Raw genomic sequence first — 21,010 nt, forward strand, 5'->3', positions numbered from 1 at the left:
CATCCCTCCCACCAAAATCAAAACAAAACCCATGTACACCATAACTAGCCTAAAATCAACCCAAAACAAAGCTAAATTTTAAAGAGAGAGCCCTCTCTGTCTGCAGGTAGGCTAGGACCTGCAGCCCAAATATTGGTTTGTGGTTACCTCGGCCGTATCCTTTAAGGAGCCAAGGGACAACCTGAGTGATAACATCATTGGTGACTCCACTGGGGATCTTATTCAGAAAATTCCAAAAAAAAAGTTAAAAGCTGACTCCCAAGAAGAAAACACATAATACTAGGTCAAATCCAGACCCAAATCCACCGGGTGTTATTGAAAATCCCAATTTAATCTCTAGAAACCTTAGAAAACAAAAACAAGAAGTGTTTGCTAATTCTAGTCCTGAAACAGTTCAGCCAAGCTGTTTTCGAACCCCTGTTAAAGTTTTGTTTCGTTCAACCCCTACTTCCCCTTGTCCATCATCCACTTCTCCAAGCACCTCTTCCACACCTCCATTCACTGCGCATACTACCACTACCACCACTGTTATTACAGTTGTTCCAGCTGTTCTAGTTGTTCCACTTATCCCTGTAAATATGGCTAACAGATATGCACCCTTACAGTTACCTGCAAATCCAGGGGCTATGCCTCAGGATTATCAAACCAAAATCACATACTTTGATGCTACTGGTTCTGGCACAGCCCTGCAACATACCAAGAAAATGCAGGACTTTTTTGAGAGTTATGAAATAGATGATGATAGTGTAAGAATGAAGATTTTTGTCCAAAGTTTAATAGGAGATGTAAGGCCCTGGTTTAGAGAACTTGCTGCAAATTCCATAGCTGACCCAGAGGCCCTTTACCAAGCATTTCTCAACAGATGGGAGAAGAAGAAAGACCCTCTGCACATATTATCCGAGTATGACACTATCAAAAGAGGTCCTCAAGAAGCTGTCTTAGACTATTGTGCCAGGTTTAACAATGTTTACAACGCTATTCCACAAAACCTGAGACCTCCACCTGATCTTGCTTTATACAAATTCCCTGATGGATTTGATTCAGACATGGCTTATCAGTTAAGGGAAAGAGCCCCTCAAACCTTAGCAGACATGCAGAATGTAGCTGTTAGTGTGAAGGCAAATCTGATTTCCAAGCGAAATAGAGCAAGAGCTGAGAGAAGAACCACTTTCAAAGATGAACCTTCAGCCTTTGAGAAAAAATTGGACACAATCATCAAAGGTATGGACAAATTTGAAAATAGAATGGGAACTATTGAAAGAAAAGCCTCATGGGAAGGACAGCAAAAAAATCCTATCAGAAATCCAAACTTTAGAAAAAATCAGAACCCAAACGTTGGAATAGCAAGTCCTGACCATGATATAAGACCTCCTTTTCATGAAAACTATGCTGAAGCATCCACATCTAGTGAACAGATAGAGGAAACTCACATAAACTTAATGGGTTTGAAAAGTGAACAACAAGTATTCCTAACCCAAGAAGGCCAAGATGACCATGATATAAAGCAATTTCAGACCAAGTCTGGAGAGTCCTTTGACTTCAAACAAGGCTATGATTCAGTTGTCTACGAAGTCCATAAACAATACAAATTGAGAACAAGAACCATTGATGTGTCTGATCCCATCAAGCTAAAGGATGCCAAGCAGCCTAAGAAAGTAAAAGACAAGGCCGCTATCACAGAACCTGCTGATAAAATAGACCCAAAATTAAAAGAAATGACCATAGAGGATGTATCTGACATGCAACCCTAATAACCATCCTTTTGTATCATTTCCCTCAAAACACAATGTAAATAGCACTCCTTAAAGCCTTCCCAAAACAGAAAAATCTCAAGAAGTCACTCATAACCAAGAAAAAATCACTAAAGATACAATTGAAAAGGGAAAATCTGCCAGTCACAATACTAAAACACAGTTAGAAAAACCGTTCGATTTAGAAGCAGAAATTGGTAAATTAAAGATATCTATTCCTCTCTCGGAGCTTGCCAAACATGATGTGTACAGACAGCAAATCAAAAGATCACTGCAAATGCCAGAGAACAGGGATGATGTTAATGTCTTAGATAATCAACCTTAATTACTTTTTGGTCCTGAAGTCCGTTATCACAAAATCACTACTGAGGGCTGCAACCAAGCAAGATTTCATGTAACTCTTTCAACCTAACTTTAGATCAAAGATTAGCCTCTTTGATCAGAGAGGGCTCTCTCACTAACTCTTGATAAAAAACCTTCACTATAACAGATGGCTAACTCTCTATTCATTCATGAAAGCAAAAGCTGGTTGGATACATATCAAACTGGTCCTCATTGGGCTATGGAGTCTCATACATTAAGTAGACAAGAAAAACATAGTCATTTCATGGAAGTCAAGGCTCTTTGCATTAAATGTTCAAACATACTCCATAAAAACCACAGCTTGCCAAACACACAGGAAGTCAGAGCATAAGATATGAATTCTGAGTGATTTTGTTATAACAAGGCTGTAAAAGAACATATAATATAAAACACCACCATTATATTTGAACACAATAATCCATCGAGAATCTTGAGAAGAAATCAACACTGTTTTACTATTACTGTAACAAGTCTTACAATGGCCCAAAACAACTCTGTTTTTGTATAAAATGTCCAACCTTTTTTACATCAGAGTCATTTCTATATATAGCCAACCAAAATACTACTACCTGAGACTCCACAACAAGCATGAAGGGAGCTCGGAATTCTATCATTAATTATCTTATCTATATCTTAAACAAACTAATTAATTACAAAGGTATTGTGCTGCGAAAACAGAGGGTTCCATTCCCATTGAAACTTCAAGTCTATCTCCTCGTGTGCATTGATGCGTTCTTGAAACTTGACACCTGTAGCACTTCAATAATAGCCAAGCCAAGCTGGAAGAACATTCACTGAATGAGCAGCTTCGGATGCCTGATATGTGGATGATTCATCAACAGATAAGAATCTGTGCCCTATGTTCACGGTCTCTGCCTCCCATTAGTGTTCATGCATTTAAGATTATGCTTTAAGCCATTTAATCCTCTAATAGTTACGTATGATGGAAGAAACTTAATGATCTGGCCATCTCATAAACTGAACAGATGTACCACTCAACATCTCGGCAACCCTACCAGAACCCTAAAAATTCGGATATAAAGTGAAAACTTTAACAAAAGACAAAATTTCACCTTTTCCTTAAATACTCACACCTGTCACCTTTTTAAACATCTGAATGGCTTTATATAATCTTCATGCTAGCCTCGAGTCATCCCTTTAAGATTCGCTGACCTCAGCATCAATCTCAAATTTTTCACATAAACAGTCATCTACAGCAGTTTCGTAGCGCGCTACGAAACTGCTGTAGGTAATCAAAACTAAGCATATGAACCTTAAAGCAACAATGACTGAACTCTGTGATTTCTTCAGCTATTTTACACAGGTGTAAGGACTTCAAAAAGTTTCAAAAAGTTTCAAAATGATGACAGCCAAAATTTACCAAAATTTGGAAGGCAAATTTCCCCTTGGATCAATTAGCTAGTTTGCCTAGCTTCCTCTTCAAGCTGCTAACTTCTTCCTTTAACACCTTGTTTTCTGCTCTTAAGCTTGTATTCATTTGTTTCATGATTTTTGCCTGCTTCAGAGCTGGCACTGTCCACACATATGCATCAGATACTGAGTCAGTTTGGCTGATCAAACTTGTTCTGCCTTTCATTACAGCCTTTTTATAATTTGCATATCTTACTGCCCTTTCCTTAGAAACATTTTTAATCTGAGGTATTTCTTCCTTTGTTGCTCCAGCTTGTTTCTTGATAGCAATAACATTTCCACCTTGACTGATGATAACCTTATTATCCTTGTTCTTGCTTTTGGCTGCTTGAACTATTCCGGTGAAAACCTCAAGTATCTCTGTCCTAGGCACTTCTAAAGGTGCCTTCTCTTTCTGTGCTTTTTCCACTTCTTTGATTTGCCTTCTTGTGACTGGTCTGCGTGGCTTAAAAGCATATTCTTTACTAGGCTCTTCAAATTTCAACCTTTTAGAAGCCCTTGATTTTTTAGAACTTTCAGGTGAGGACTGAGTGAGGTCAATATGCATTGGCTGCACCGAGTGATCTTGCTCAAATTCTAGTGGTTCAATTTGTATTGGCTGATCTTGCTCTAGTTCAATGGCTTCAAGTAAGTCATTTAAAATACCTTTTGAAATAGGACTTTCTTCCACAGTAACTGACTTTCCTTTCTCCTTGTTTAGTTGACCTCTGGTTCTCACCCTTGAAATCTTTTCAACTTCACTTGATTTAGCTTCATCCTTCTTTTTCTGAATCTTCTGCTTTGATGACTGAGGTGTTTCCTTAGATGATGACTTAGGAGTTTCCTTTTCTGATACTCTAGATGGATTAGGAGTTTTCTTCACTGATGCTTCAGGTGTCTCTTTAGCTAATGGCTTAGGAGTTTTCTTCACTGATGCTTCATGTGTCTCTTTAGCTGCCACAGACTTCTCTGATTTCCTTGATTTAGTTTTAGGCTTCTTATGGTCTGTCACTTCTCTTCTAAGTTTAGCCAAAGTGGGTTCTTCACTCCTTTCTTCCCTTTCTCTCACAGGCAATGGAGTGAGGCCTGTTTTGCTTGGGAAGCCGGCCATAAACAAAAATGAATCCCAATCTCTGCCAATTTTTTGTAAACTATCCAACACCAGCAACTTTACTAGACCATGATGAAAAAGGGATGTTTCACAACCATCTTTCTTTAACTGAATTTTATCACACATTTTGCTAATGCTCCTGAACAAATAGAAAGGTATGTCTATTGAAACCTTACCTGTGAAATGTAACAGAAGTTTGAAGTGGTAGGAGTAAACTTTATTGTACCTACCCTCGCATGTCAGGTATTTCTGGATGCATTTGAGGAGCATAGCATAATTCTCTTTTATATAACTCCTTGGCACCGCTTTGGTGAGGTCTTCATCTACATAAGGTTCCTTCAAAAACTCTTTACAGGGACTCATGTCGAACTTGAAGTTTTTGAACCATTCTTGGCCACCCCTCGGAATTTCAGTGACAGTGGAAATAACTTCAAGAGACACCAGAAACTCTAACATTGCCACCTTCGAATTCAGTCCAGTGAAATTTAATGCGAAAGCCTTCGTCACCTTTGCATGTCCTCCTTTCAATTTTTCGCAAAACCTCCAGCAACCAGCATTTCGAAAGGCTCTTGCTACACCTTCATCCCTGAGAGTAACATCTAACCCCTCCGGCTCTGTCCTCACACACTTACCGGATTGGTGTTCCCTCCTTTCCATCTTTCTTTGAATATTTTCACACAGGAAACTAATGGTAGCTTGTAGCACGAAAACAAACTTCGACTTTGGAGTGCAGACTCGCTTGCAGTGGTCCTTTTAAATAAGAACTTGGGCTTCTCATACAGCAAACATGTTTACATATTATGAAAAACCCATCATGATATAACCATTCCTTGTAAAATCCCTTAAACTAACACTCAAATGCATGACTCTGGACCTTATGGCGGAATAATGGTTTATCATGACATGGAGAGGACGTAAACTGACAATCATGAACAGACCTATGACTCACTTCTCTCGGATTTGACATTCAAAGGAAGAGCGCTACAAAAAACCCTGAAACCTCGATTTCGTAGCGCGGGCAGTTCAAACTTAACAAGATGCGCTACTAAATCGTTGACAAACAGAACGCTGCGAAAAAACGAAAACATCATTTCGCAGCTAAACTGACCAATCAAACCTGCGCTGCGAAACTGCGCAAAGTACTAATGACATGACATGCTTTAACTAACAATGATGGAGGGTGTCTAATGATTTTTCCTTTACACGAATTCACATCAATACCTTTTGAAATTCAAATTTCAAATTGACATACACCAATAAACCTATTCACAAGACTTAAAACCTTTATATGAAACTTATGGACAACCTTATATACATGAACTATAGTTCTAAGTGATAACAGTGGCTCCACTTGGGATAGTGTGCCCCTGTGGTACACTAAGAACACGTAGTACCAGTGCCTTTATCCATTTATTACACTCACATATGGCTGACAAGCATCCCTTTCAAACCTTGTGGGCCTTCTCCTCGGGCTAAAGTCTTCTTGTTCAGCTTGTCACTTATTTCTAACATGAAACACTCAGAAAATGATTATTTACAATGATCATGGACTACTTGGCAGATTTTTCACTGATAATAATGCTTTAAGAACCTGCCATTAACAGGTCCACCAGCATACTGTGATCCATCAACTTCTTGTAGAATATAAGTATTGTTTCCATGGAAAGCAGAGATCAAATATGGCCCCTTCCATAAATTCTCAAATTTGCCATGTTTGCCTTTTTCTTCAATCTTGGCTTCCCACTTCAAAACCTTGTCATCAATCTGAAAGGTAACATCTTTAATCTTCTTGTCAAAAGCCCTCTTGACTCTATTCTGATTTTGTTGATAGTCTTCAACCACTTCATTCCTTTTCTCTTGTAATGCTATCAATTGATTAATCCTCCGCTGTATGGCATTTGGCTCCTCTTCAAGTCCTTGAATTAGCTTCATAACTGGTACACCAAGAGATGTTGGAAAAATAGCTTCTGCTCCATACACAAGTTCATAAGGTGAGGTTCCAATAGATCTTTTAGTGCAAATGCGATCAGCCCACAATGCATACTTCAGCTTTAAGTGCCAAGTTTTCTTGTTTTCTTGCAGCAGTTTTTTGATAATTCTCACAAGACTTTTATTTGAACTTTCAGCTAGACCATTGCCCTGTGGATAATAAGCTGTTGAATGACCAAGAGAAATATGGTATTGGTGGCAAAAGTTTATCATTCTCTTAGACTTAAAAGCCTGAGCATTGTCTGTGATAAGCTTGAGTGGACATCCAAACCTTGATAAGATATTGTTCTCTAAAAAGGAAATAATGACTGCATCATTAGCTTGCCTAGTTGGTACCGCCTCTATCCACTTTGTGAAATAATCAGTGGCTGTAAGTATCCACCGATGTTGCCCTGATGAAGAGGGATGTATCTCACCTATAAAATCTAGCCCCCACTGCTGAAAGGGTGCTTCTACATAAATAGGAACTAATGGCATAGGCATAAGCTTCCTTTTACCTTCAAACAACTGACATTCATGACAGGCTGCAACCTTTTTGTAAATGTCTTTGAACATGGTGGGCCAAAAATACCCGGCTCTCAATATTTTATTTGCAGTAGCCTTCCAATAATGGTGGCCTCCACAATCACCCTTATGAAATTCCTCAATCACCCTATCAGCCTCTTCTTCAACCAGACAACTTAATAGAATTCCTCCAGCATCCTTCCAAAATAAATTCTGCTCATAAACAAAATATCTAAGGGATTTCAGCTTGGTGAAACGAGCTTTAGACTTGGAAAGATTGTCAGGGGCTCTGTTGTGCTGTAAAACAAATGAGACATCTTTATACCATTCAGATATCAGAAATTTTTCATTGATCTGAACCAACTCTTCCTCTTCTTCAAAAATTTCTGATATTTCTGCATTGAAATTGATGTCACTGCTGTCTAGATTTGAGTGAGTTAACAGCTCTGCCAACCCTTGACCCTTCACCAATTTAGTTGGCCTAATTTCAATATCATATTCCAACAATTTGGCTATCCATTTTCCTCTTTTACCATCCGGGTCTGCTTGTGTAAGAATTTCTTTAATAACAACACTTGGCACAAATGAAACAATATGAGAATGTAACACATAGATTCTAAAATCTTTGATTGCCTTTACCAATGCATATGCCTGCTTCTCTAAAATGTTATACTTTAATTCAGCATTAGCCAATGTTTTACTAAAGAATGAAATAGGCTGTTCAGTACCTTGATTTCCTTTTTGCAATAGAACTCCAGCAATTGTATCCTCAGAGGCATATGTGAATATTAGAAATTCCTTGGAGAAATCAGGGCTGATAAGAACTGGCGCTTGAGTGAGTGCTTTCTTAATCTCTTCAAATGACTTCCTTGCCTCAGCTGTCCACTTGAAATCTGCTCCTTTCTTTAGCATTTTTGTGATGTGTTTAACCACTTCCGCAAAGTTGGGAATGAACCTTCTAACAAAATTAAATTTACCGAGAAAAGATTGAACCTCTTTCTTGCTCCTTGGCAAATCCAACTTTGAGATAGCACTGACTCTATTAGGATCTATCTTAATTCCTTCTTGAGAAATGATATGCCCAAGCAATTTACCAGAAGTCAAAGCAAAGATACTTTTGGTTGGGTTCAAGGAAATGCCAAACCTCCTACACTTCAATAGTATCTTTTCAAGATGCTTTAAATGATCTTCCTCTCTCTTTGAAAAGACTGTGATATCATCAAGATATACCACTACTGATTTATCTTTTTCCTCTGCAAAAGCAATGTCCATAGCCCTTTGGAAAGTCGCCCCTGCATTCATGAGGCCAAAAGGCATCTTTGCATACATAAATGTGCCCCATGGTGTAGTAAAGGCTGTCTTCTCCTGATCCTCTGGATGAACAAGGATTTGATTGTATCCTGAAAAGCCATCTAACATTGACATTCTTTGAGAGCCAACAATATTCTGCAACATAAGATCCATTTTAGGAAGAGGATAATTGTCTTTCAGTGAAGCCTTGTTCAAATTCCTGAAGTCTATGCAAATCCTTATCTCTCCATTCTTTTTCCTAACTGGTACCAAGTTAGCTAACCAATTTGAAAATCTGATAGGAACAATAATCTTTGCATCAAAAAGCTTCTTGACTTCTTTTTCAATCAATGGCATTAGCAGAGGATTAATTCTTCTCAATTTTTGCTTAAAAGGTTTCTCATTTGGCTTGATTGGGATTGTATGCTGTATAATTGAGGAATCATATTGCTTCAGATCAGTATAATTCCATGCAAACACATCAATGAACTTCTTCATTAACTCAATGTACTTAACTTTTAGATCAGCTGATAAAAAATTTGAAATTTTGACCAATTTAGGCGCTACCAAATCACCTAGATTGCAATTCTCTATTTCCTCTTCATTTTCTTGCAACCTTGGCGCCTTAAACACATCATTCTGATCAAAGAGTTTCTCAAGTGGAATCAGACCTTTAGGAATCAGATTATTTTGCAGCTGTAACACTTCAGACTTTTCTTTTGTTTCTACTAACATGTTTTGCTGATCAATTTGACAATGTTCAAATTCTCCTTTCAATTCTAGGAAACTTTTCACCTGCTGGTCATCTTCAAAGACTTGCCAATTTAGTATATTATCCGGGATCACTGGCCTATGGCGGACTTTCACCTCATAACTATCAGAAGCATGTTTGGGAATGACAAAAAGACTAGCTGCTACAGCAAGAGAATCTGCCATGGAATTCTGATCTCTGGTTTTGATATTGAAAGTATATGACTGAAATTTCTCCAACAATTCCAACACCAAGTTCCTATAAGCTCTCATTCTTGCATCTTTTGTTTGATAAGCACCTTGAACTTGCTTTATAACTAGCTCAGAATCTCCATAAACAGCAATGTTCTTTGCCTTAAACTCAATCAAATTTTCTAAGCCTAAAACCAAGGACTCATACTCGGCCATGTTATTTGTGCAATCTAAATTGAGTTTATAAGACAAAAACTTACTTTCCTCAGTTGGACTCATGATCCAAATTCCAGCCCCAGCACCTTCTTTCCCTGCTGCTCCATCAAAATACAAAGACCAGCAACCAGAAATATCTTCTTCATCACTTTGCTGCAACTCTTCACACTGATTTTCTGCTTTTTCTTTCTGTGATTCTTCTCCCACTGATTCATTAAATAGAATAGCTGATCCAAGGCCTGTGTCACAAGAATAAATGGGAAAATTCTGTGGTTTGTCCTTGCTTCTCACCATATATGCCATCCTTGTTTCACGGTATAACCTTCTCTGTTCTCCAAATACTGGAATAGTAGCATAAGTCAAATCCATCTGCATGGTACCTTTAATTTTAGCTGCCCATGACCTTGAGAGTAATATTCCAAATTTAGGTGGAACATCTGCCACAACAATATCCATGACAGTGGTTTTAGCTGGGATTTGTGTGAGTGCCACAACCACATCCTTAATCAACCCAATACAATGAACCCTCTTTGAATCAAAAGAAAATAAGTCTTTATAAGGCCTGGTCACTTCTAATCCTAACCTTTCCATAATGACTTTAGGCATAAGGTTATGAGATGCCCCTGAATCCAACATGGCATTATGAAGAGTCATCTCATGTATATTGATGCTTATATAAAAAGGAGGAAACTCATCATTTTGCTCATCTTCAAGCCTTGGGCCTAAACAAATGATAGGATTGTCTTCTTGCAAATTTAAAATATCAGCTCCTCCTGGGGGAGAATTAAGCATTTCCACAATCTTACTTCTATACTTGTTCACTTTCAAGATTTCATTAAATGGGACTGATATTTTAATTTTAGCAATCTCATTTTCTATATTGAACACAGGGGTAGTCCTTTCAATTTCCTTAGGAAAAGAAAGAGTTTGATTATCCTACTTCTCAAGAGGAGAATCACTTTTTTCATCAGCTTGTTTTGGCTTTTCTTTTTTGTCTTCCACTGCTTTTGAAACATTCTTCTTGGGCTGAACCTTATTTGCTGTAATGGGGACATCTCTATTTCTGAGGTTGTATTGCTTTTGGATTTCAAATATGGCATGCTGATAACCCTTTAAGAAATCTGAAGGTTCTTCCTCGGCTTTTAGTTGGCTGGACTCATCATGTTCCTCCTTTGTTAGAAAGATCTCTGAATCTTTTTCACCAAGACAATGAATAGATTCCTCAGGTTCCTCAGGTTCTTCCTCTCCATCTACCATATTTTGCTGAAACGGAGGTCTTACAGGAGGATCAGCTTGTTGATTTCTATTCTCCCTTGGCCTTTGCTGATTTTGAGGCCTTCTAAACTGAGGGTTTCTAAACCGAGGTTCTTGTTGTGCTTGAGGAGCAGCAGTATTCCCAAGTGCTAATTGGTCCATCAATTTCTCCATAGTCTTCATCATGGTTTCAAATTTATCTTCTTGAGAAGAGGTAGAAGGCCTCTCCTCTTCCTTTATCTTAGTCTTAGCCATCTTGGACTTTTTAGCAGCAAGTATATTCACCTCCACTTTGATAGCATCATTTTGCATGTCAGCCAGTGTAGCAGACTCTCTTTCTCTGAGTAAGAGAGAAAAATCAGAATCAAAGGACTCAGCATATCTTAACTGTGCCAAAGCTCCAGGAGGTTTCAAGTGAGCTGGAATGGAATTATAAATTTTATTAAACCTCTTAGAAAAATTTTGAATAGTCTCATCTGGAGCTCTTCTTAAGTTATTGTATTCAGTGAGGGCCTGAACTGGATTAGTTCTATTTCCCCATTTCCTCAGAAAGCTATCTTCAAACTCAGCCCAACTGTGAATGCTACCAGCTCCCAAGGCTTTAAACCATTTCCTGACCTCCCCAATGAAAGACTGAGCAAACAATCTCAGTTTGACATCTTCATCATCCACTTCATACCTATCAATAAAGTCATTAAATCTATCCACATGCTCTTCAGCTGTAATGTCTTCATCTCCTCCCCATGTTGGAATCCTAGCAGCATATTTATTAGGTAGATCATGCAGAACAGCAGGGAGAGCTAGAGGAGCATACCTAGCAGGTACGGCCATAATGAAAGGAGGAACAGTGACAATAGGTATGCTATGACCAGAAGGACTAGAACTAGTATGAGATGTAGTCTGAGGGCTATTTGGACTAGCAGAGGCAGAAGACAAAGTATGAGTACGGAAAGGGCTATTGGGGCTTTGTAAACCACTAACAAAAGAACTCCAATTTGGGAGAGGTAAACCAATCTTTGAGTTAAGCAGAATTTCGAAAGGGTCAAGCTCCTTGAGTTGTTTTAAATCTTCTTTCTCTAATAATAGCTCAGAAGAAACAATTTCCCAAAACTCCTCTTTATCTTTTTATGAAACTAAAGAAGAAGTATCAATACCTCTCTTTTGTAGATCCAAAATAATACCAATTAGTTCTTCTTCATTTTCAGACCTTAATATAACCTCTTGAACTTTATCATCAACAAGTTTATTCTCAGGACTTCTAGAAAACTCAGGAAATAATGACTTTGAAATACTTGAAGTACCTGGTATATCAGAGAATCTTTGTTTACTCCTTGAAATGATATTAGGATTTTCCACAGGACTAGGTGGGTTTGGATCAGGGTTACTCCTTGTGTATCTTCCTTTCGAAGCCACCTTTAAACTTTAAAAAACAATGGAGTCACCAAGGTAGAATGCAGCCTCGAAAATCATTTGAACTCCTGCTACCTTCAGAAATTCAATCTTAAGCTCCCGGCAGACGCACCAAAATGTTATCACAAAATCACTACTGAGGGCTGCAACCAAGAAAGATTTCATGTAACTCTTTCAACCTAACTTTAGATCAAAGATTAGCCTCTTTGATCAGAGAGGGCTCTCTCACTAACTCTTGATAAAAAACCTTCACTATAACAGATGGCTAACTCTCTATTCATTCATGAAAGCAAAAGCTGGTTGGATACATATCAAACTGGTCCTCATTGGGCTATGGAGTCTCATACATTAAGTAGACAAGAAAAACATAGTCATTTCATGGAAGTCAAGGCTCTTTGCATTAAATGTTCAAACATACTCCATAAAAACCACAGCTTGCCAAACACACAGGAAGTCAGAGCATAAGATATGAATTCTGAGTGATTGTGTTATAACAAGGCTGTAAAAGAACATATAATATAAAACACCACCATTATATTTGAACACAATAATCCATCGAGAATCTTGAGAAGAAATCAACACTGTTTTACTATTACTGTAACAAGTCTTACAATGGCCCAAAACAACTCTGTTTTTGTATAAAATGTCCAACCTTTTTTACATCAGAGTCATTTCTATATATAGCCAACCAAAATACTACTACCTGAGAATCCTCAACAAGCATGAAGGGAGCTCAGAATTCTATCATTAATTATCTTATCTATATCTTAAACAAACTAATTAATTACAAAGGTATTGTGCTGCGAAAACAAAGGGTTCCATTCCCATTGAAACTTCAAGTCTATCTCCTCGTGTGCATTGATGCGTTCTTGAAACTTGACACCTGTAGCACTTCAATAATAGCCAAGCCAAGCTGGAAGAACATTCACTGAATGAGCAGCTTCGGATGCCTGATATGTGGATGATTCATCAACAGATAAGAATCTGTGCCCTATGTTCACGGTCTCTGCCTCCCATTAGTGTTCATGCATTTAAGATTATGCTTCAAGCCATTTAATCCTCTAATAGTCACGTATGATGGAAGAAACTTAATGATCTGGCCATCTCATAAACTGAACAGATGTACCACTCAACATCTCGGCAACCCTACCAGAACCCTAAAAATTCGGATATAAAGTGAAAACTTTAACAAAAGACAAAATTTCACCTTTTCCTTAAATACTCACACCTGTCACCTTTTTAAACATCTGAATGGCTTTATATAATATTCATGCTAGCCTCGAGTCAATCTCAAATTTTTCACATAAACAGTCATCTACAGCAGTTTCGTAGCGCGCTACGAAACTGCTGTAGGTAATCAAACTAAGCATATGAACCTTAAAGCAACAATGACTGAACTCTGTGATTTCTTCAGCTATTTTACACAGGTGTAAGGACTTCAAAAAGTTTCAAAATGATGACAGCCAAAATTTACCAAAATTTGGAATGCAAATTTCCCCTTGGATCAATTAGCTAGTTTGCCTAGCTTCCTCTTCAAGCTGCTAACTTCTTCCTTTAACACCTTGTTTTCTGCTCTTAAGCTTGTATTCATTTGTTTCATGATTTTTGCCTGCTTCAGAGCTGGCACTGTCCACACATATGCATCAGATACTGAGTCAGTTTGGCTGATCAAACTTGTTCTGCCTTTCATTACAGCCTTTTTATAATTTGCATATCTTACTGCCCTTTCCTTAGAAACATTTTTAATCTGAGGTATTTCTTCCTTTGTTGCTCCAGCTTGTTTCTTGATAGCAATAACATTTCCACCTTGACTGATGATAACCTTATTATCCTTGTTCTTGCTTTTGGCTGCTTGAACTATTCCGGTGAAAACCTCAAGTATCTCTGTCCTAGGCACTTCTAAAGGTGCCTTCTCTTTCTGTGCTTTTTCCACTTCTTTGATTTTCCTTCTTGTGACTGGTCTGCGTGGCTTAAAAGCATATTCTTTACTAGGCTCTTCAAATTTCAACCTTTTAGAAGCCTTTGATTTTTTAGAACTTTCAGGTGAGGACTGAGTGAGGTCAATATGCATTGGCTGCACCGAGTGATCTTGCTCAAATTCTAGTGGTTCAATTTGTATTGGCTGATCTTGCTCTAGTTCAATGGCTTCAAGTAAGTCATTTAAACTACCTTTTGAAATAGGACTTTCTTCCACAGTAACTGACTTTCCTTTCTCCTTGTTTAGTTGACCTCTGGTTCTCACCCTTGAAATCTTTTCAACTTCACTTGATTTAGCTTCATCCTTCTTTTTCTGAATCTTCTGCTTTGATGACTGAGGTGTTTCCTTAGATGATGACTTAGGAGTTTCCTTTTCTGATACTCTAGATGGCTTAGGAGTTTTCTTCACTGATGCTTCAGGTGTCTCTTTAGCTAATGGCTTAGGAGTTTTCTTCACTGATGCTTCAGGTGTCTCTTTAGCTAATGGCTTAGGAGTTTTCTTCACTGATGCTTCAGGTGTCTCTTTAGCTGCCACAGACTTCTCTGATTTCCTTGATTTAGTTTTAGGCTTCTTATGGTCTGTCACTTCTCTTCTAAGTTCAGCCAAAGTGGGTTCTTCACTCCTTTCTTCCCTTTCTCTCACAGGCAATGGAGTGAGGCCTGTTTTGCTTGGGAAGCCGGCCATAAACACAAATGAATCCCAATCTCTGCCAATTTTTTGTAAACTATCCAACACCAGCAACTTTACTAGACCATGATGAAAAAGGGATGTTTCACAACCATCTTTCTTTAACTAAATTTTATCACACATTTTGCTAATGCTCCTGAACAAATAGAAAGGTATGTCTATTGAAACCTTACCTGTGAAATGTAACAGAAGTTTGAAGTGGTAGGAGTAAACTTTATTGTACCTACCCTCGCATGTCAGGTATTTCTGGATGCATGTGAGGAGCATAGCATAATTCTCTTTTATATAACTCCTTGGCACCGCTTTGGTGAGGTCTTCATCTACATAAGGTTCCTTCAAAAACTCTTTACAGGGACTCATGTCGAACTTGAAGTTTTTGAACCATTCTTGGCCACCCCTCAGAATTTCAGTGACAGTGGAAATAACTTCAGGAGACACCGGAAACTCTAACATTGCCACCTTCGAATTCAGTCCAGTGAAATTTAATGCGAAAGCCTTCGTCACCTCTGCATGTCCTCCTTTCAATTTTTCACAAAACCTCCAGCAACCAGCATTTCGAAAGGCTCTTGCTACACCTTCATCCCTGAGAGTAACATCTAACCCCTCCGGCTCTGTCCTCACACACTTACCGGATCGGTGTTCCCTCCTTTCCATCTTGCTTTGAATATTTTCACACAGGAAACTAATGGTAGCTTGTAGCACGAAAACAAACTTCGACTTTGGAGTGCAGACTCGCTTGCAGTGATCCTTTTAAATAAGAACTTGGGCTTCTCATACAGCAAACATGTTTACATATTATGAAAAACCCATCATGATATAACCATTCCTTGTAAAATCCCTTAAACTAACACTCAAATGCATGACTCTGGACCTTATGGCGGAATAATGGTTTATCATGACATGGAGAGGACGTAAACTGACAATCATGAACGGACCTATGACTCACTTCTCTCGGATTTGACATTCAAAGGAAGAGCGCTACAAAAAACCCTGAAACCCCGATTTCGTAGCGCGGGCAGTTCAAACCTAACAAGATGCGCTACTAAATCGCTGACAAACAGAACGCTGCGAAAAAACGAAAATATCATTTCGCAGCTAAACTGACCAATCAAACCTGCGCTGCGAAACTGCGCAAAGTACTAATGACATGACATGCTTTAACTAACAATGATGGAGGGTGTCTAATGATTTTTCCTTTACACAAATTCACATCAATACCTTTTGAAATTCAAATTTGAAATTGACATACACCAATAAACCTATTCACAAGACTTAAAACCTTTATATGAAACTTATGGACAACCTTATATACATGAACTATAGTTCTAAGTGATAACAAAGTCAATGGTAAATCAGGACATGGAGCTGTTCTACCCTTTTATGGCAGTTTGCACATTCATGATAAAGTGTTGCACAATGCTATGTTTGATTCAGGTGCTTCACACAATCTAATGCCCAAAGCTGTAATGGAGAAGCTAAACCTTGATATCACTAGACCCTACAAAGACTTATTCTCGTTTGATTCTAGTCAGGTCAAGTGTTTAGGCTTAATCAAAGACCTTTGTGTGTCTTTAGTCCAATTTCCCAAAAACGATCCTAATGGACGTGGTGGTTGCTGACATTCCACCAAAGTATGGTATGCTCTTATCAAGATCTTGGGGAGAAAAACTCCAAGGATCTCTCCAACTAGACCTCTCCTATGCCACTATTTCAGTCTTTGGGCAACCAAAGAGACTGTATAGAGAAACACTGATGAAGTATGTGGTAAGTAGTGAGGAAAAACCCCAAAACTTTCCCATTTACTCAATCCATTCTGATATGGATTCCTTTATATTGTTCAATGATGAAAGATGCCCTCCCACTGATGAGAAGCATTTGCCTTTAGAACAAGAAACATGCATCAATCAAGAGTCAGTTTCCCATACCCATGAAACTGTTAAAACAATTAGTGCAACAAGCATACAGGAAGAACCACATGAAGCACAAAACCTAGGTCTGCCCAATCCTAAAATGACTGAAACTCTTAATACTAACCACAAGCAAGAAATCACATGGTATTTAGAGTTTGATGGTTCTGTTAATAAGCTAGGAGCAGGGGCAGGAATATGGATTCACAATACACATAACAGCCATGCAGAGGGTCATGCTTACAGACTAAACTTCAAATGCACCAACAACATGGCAGAGTATGAGGCTCTCTTTTTAGGCCTTAAAATGCTCAAAGCTCTAGGAGCTGCAAAAGTGTCCATTCTAGGTGACTCCGATTTAATCATTCAACAGATGAAAGGTAACTTTGTTACTAATGACAATAGGCTAAGAGCTTATAGGTCTGCTGCCATAGAAATACTCAATTCCTTCACTGAATCCAAGCTTGCTAAGATTTCTAGAAACCATAACATGCATGCTCATAGTCTAGCTACTTTTGCTAGCACTTGCAAGCTGCCCTTTGAGCCCAATTACCACTTTACTGCTGAGATAAAGCACAGGCTTGCTGTCCCTAACAATATCAAAGATTGGCAAGTGTTTGAGGATGATGCTCAAATCAACAATTTTCTTACCTTACAACAAGAATTCTCAAGCTCAAACATTGATGAAGATGCCATGGATGACTTACAACAGAAAATGAGCCAAAATGAGCAAACTATAACAGCTGAAGCAGCAAATCAAATGCTCCACCCAACCATTTTTTATGAGAAAAACATGCAAGAGCTAAAGCAAATGAATTTAGATGAAATAGCTGAAGCAGAGGCTGAAGTCATTGATTTAAAAGACAACTTTCTACCTGCTGGCCTCACTCCACTAGAAGACATATTTGATTCAAACGATGTTCCCAAAAAGCCAAAGATGCAACCCTTAAACGCTGCTGTGGAAGACTGTAATATTGGGACAGCAGAGAAGCCCAAAATGATGAAACTGTCCAAGTCTTTGCCTCCCGATCAAAAACCAAAATGTGTTGATTTATTTAAAGAGTTTCAAGATGTATTTGCCTAGAGTTATGAGGACCTTAAGTCCTATGACACCTCCGTTATTCAACATACCATTCCCTTAAAGCCAAATCAAAATCCCTTCAAACAGAAACTAAGGAGAATCAATCATGTGCTTCTCCCTTTGATTGAGAAAGAAGTGAAAAGAATGTTTGAGGCTGGTATCATAGCACCCATTAGATTTTCAGAATGGGTATCCAATCTTGTTCCCACAAGGAAGAAAACAGGGGAGATCAGACTATGTGTGGACTTAAGAAATCTGAACCAAGTCTCCCTTAAAGATCACTACCCACTGCCAAAAATGGACCACATTCTACAAAGAGTAGTGGGGTCTTCAATAATTTCTTTGCTAGATGGATTTTCAGGTTTTAATCAAATACTTTTTCACCCGGATGACCAAGACAAGACAACCTTTACAACACCGTGGGGAACATTTAAGTATGTGAAGATGCCTTTCGGACTAAAGAATGTAGGTGCTACCTTTCAAAGGGCCATGGACATTGCATTTGCCAAAGAAATCCATGATTTCCTAGTGGTTTACCTTGATGACCTTACTCCTTTCTCAAAATCTGATCAAGAGCACCTAAAACATTTGAGACAAGTGTTCCTAACATGTAGGAAATATGGCATTTCCTTGAATCCCAAGAAGTCTTTATTTGGCCTTGAAGAAGGCAAATTATTAGGCCATATCATTTCAAAAGATGGGATTAGAATAGATCCGGAAAGAATCCAAGCCATTTTGCAAATCCCTTATCCGAGAAACATCAAAGAACTGCAAGCATTCCTAGGAAAGATCAATTTCCTAAGGAGATTTATCCCAAATTTGGCTGAGATGATAAGAATGCTAAATAAAATGTTAAAGAAGGATTCCAAGGTAAAATGGACTTTAGAGGCCAAGCAAGCCTTTGAGGGCATAAAATCCGCCTTAACACAAGCCCCAGTCCTCACAAGTCCTCAATTTGATAAGGATTTCATCATTTTTTCATTTGCATCTGAACACACAATTGCTACTGTCCTTTTGCAGAAAGATGATCAGGGAAATGAAAAGCCAATTGCATTTTTCAGCCGAACCCTTAGAGATGCACCCTTGAAGTACCAAATCATGGAGAAGCAAGCATATGCCCTTGTTAAAGCAATCAAAGATTTCAGAATTTACATTTTATATTCACATGTGATTGCTTATGTACCAAATGCTGTTGTAAAAGACATATTAACTCAAGAGGGCATAGAAGGAAAAAGAGGCAAATGGATTGCCAATATCCTTGAGTATGACATTGAGATAAAACCCACCAAGCTGATAAAGGGACAAGGTTTAGCCAAACTGATGTCCGAAACCAATTTTCAAGCCTTACATATTAATCAACTGGACAATGAAAAGGAGCTGGCGACTCCACAGATCAGTCAAGCTTTTTTGCAATCCCCATGGTATGCTGATATATGTTTTATATTGTTAAACCTGTGTGCTCCTCCAGGGTTGTCCAGAACCAAAAAGATATTTTTAAAAATGAAAGCATCAAAGTTTTGTGTCTTAGATAGTGCCCTGTTTTGGAAAAATCATGAAGGAATATTGTTGAATTGTCTAACTATGAATGAAACTGACAGTGTCATGAAAGAATTCCATGCAGGGGACTGTGGAGGGCAATTATATTGGAAGTCCACTGTTGATAAGATACTAAGGGCTGGTTTCTATTAGCCCTCTTTGTTTGTTGATATGAGAAAGTTTGTTGTTTCATGCCACAAATTCCAAATCTTTGAAGGCAAAAGAAAGCTTCTGCCCTTGCCCCTTAAACCCATTTCAACCGAGAAGCCTTTTCAACAATGGGGTTTGGACTTCATTGGAGAAATCCATCCATCCTCTTCTGGCCAACATAAGTGGATTCTAACAGCCATAGATTACTTTACCAAGTGGATTGAAGCCATCCCATGTAGGCAAGCCAATGACTCCACCATCATCCAATTCCTTGAAACCAACATTTTGTCCAGATTTGGCTGTCCTGAGAAGATCATTACAGATAATGTTGTTTCCTTCAAATCCAAGAAAATGATCAGTTTTTGCCACAAATTCCACATTACCTTGGGTCACTCCACGGCCTATTACCCTCAAGGTAATGGCTTGGCCGAATCATCCAACAAGAGTCTGATTAACATCATTAAGAAAGTATTGGAGGAGAACAAGAAGAACTGACACAAAAAGCTTGTAAATGCCCTATGGGCAGACAGATTGTCAACCAAGAGGTCCATAGGGATGAGCCCATATGAGTTAGTCTATGGCATGGAGGCCAAGTTCCCCTCTTCTTTGGGAATCCCTGTTATCAAATTGCTGCAAGAGATGCAGGCAGAGCCAAATGATATCCAAAGAAGAATAAACCAAACCATCCATTTGCAGCAAACAAGAGAGCAAGTGTACGATAGAGCTCAGATTTTACAAGAGAAGCTCAAGAAAATGTTTGACAAAAGAACCAAGGCTGAAGATTTCTGCATAGGCAACAAAGTCTTAAGATGGGATTCAAGAAGAGAGGACAAAGGAAAGCATGGCAAGTTTGATTTCCTGTGGAAAGGCCCCTTTATTATTTCTACTGTTCAAGGCAACAACACATATTTTCTGAAGAGTTTGGATGGCAGCACAGCTGAAGAAGGCCCTGTCAATGGCCGAATGCTAAAGCACTATCATGATCCCATTTGTTGAAGGCAGCACAGTTCTGTATACTATCTGTACATTAATATTTGTATTTTTAGCACTTTTTATAGCAGGCCAATAAGAGGGAACAATGCAACAAATTTTGAAGGAAAGATCAAGGGAAGCTCTATTTCAGATCTTTGTTTTAAAAAATAATTCCAAAGAAGTGCTCAGGCAGATTTCAATATGTTTACAAGCACCCAAAAGGCAAGAAGCAGAGCTGTAATTTTTCTGCAATTCAGCTCGAAAGGATACTGCATATCAGCTTATGAGAATTCAGTCAAAGGCATTGACAAGAAGGAAATTTTCAGTTTACAGCAACAAGTGAAGATCAAGGCATTCTGACCTGCTGTTCTTGGCTTTTCATCCTGAAAAACCATCCCCAAGTGGAGCCATTGTTAGCCTCCTATTGCAATAGGTTTCATATTTCATGATTGACTGTTT

This window comes from Pinus tabuliformis, chromosome 1_1, assembly GCF_031772625.1.
Source record: "Pinus tabuliformis cultivar Carrire ecotype Pingquan chromosome 1_1, CPIR1, whole genome shotgun sequence".
NCBI lineage: Eukaryota > Viridiplantae > Streptophyta > Pinopsida > Pinales > Pinaceae > Pinus > Pinus tabuliformis.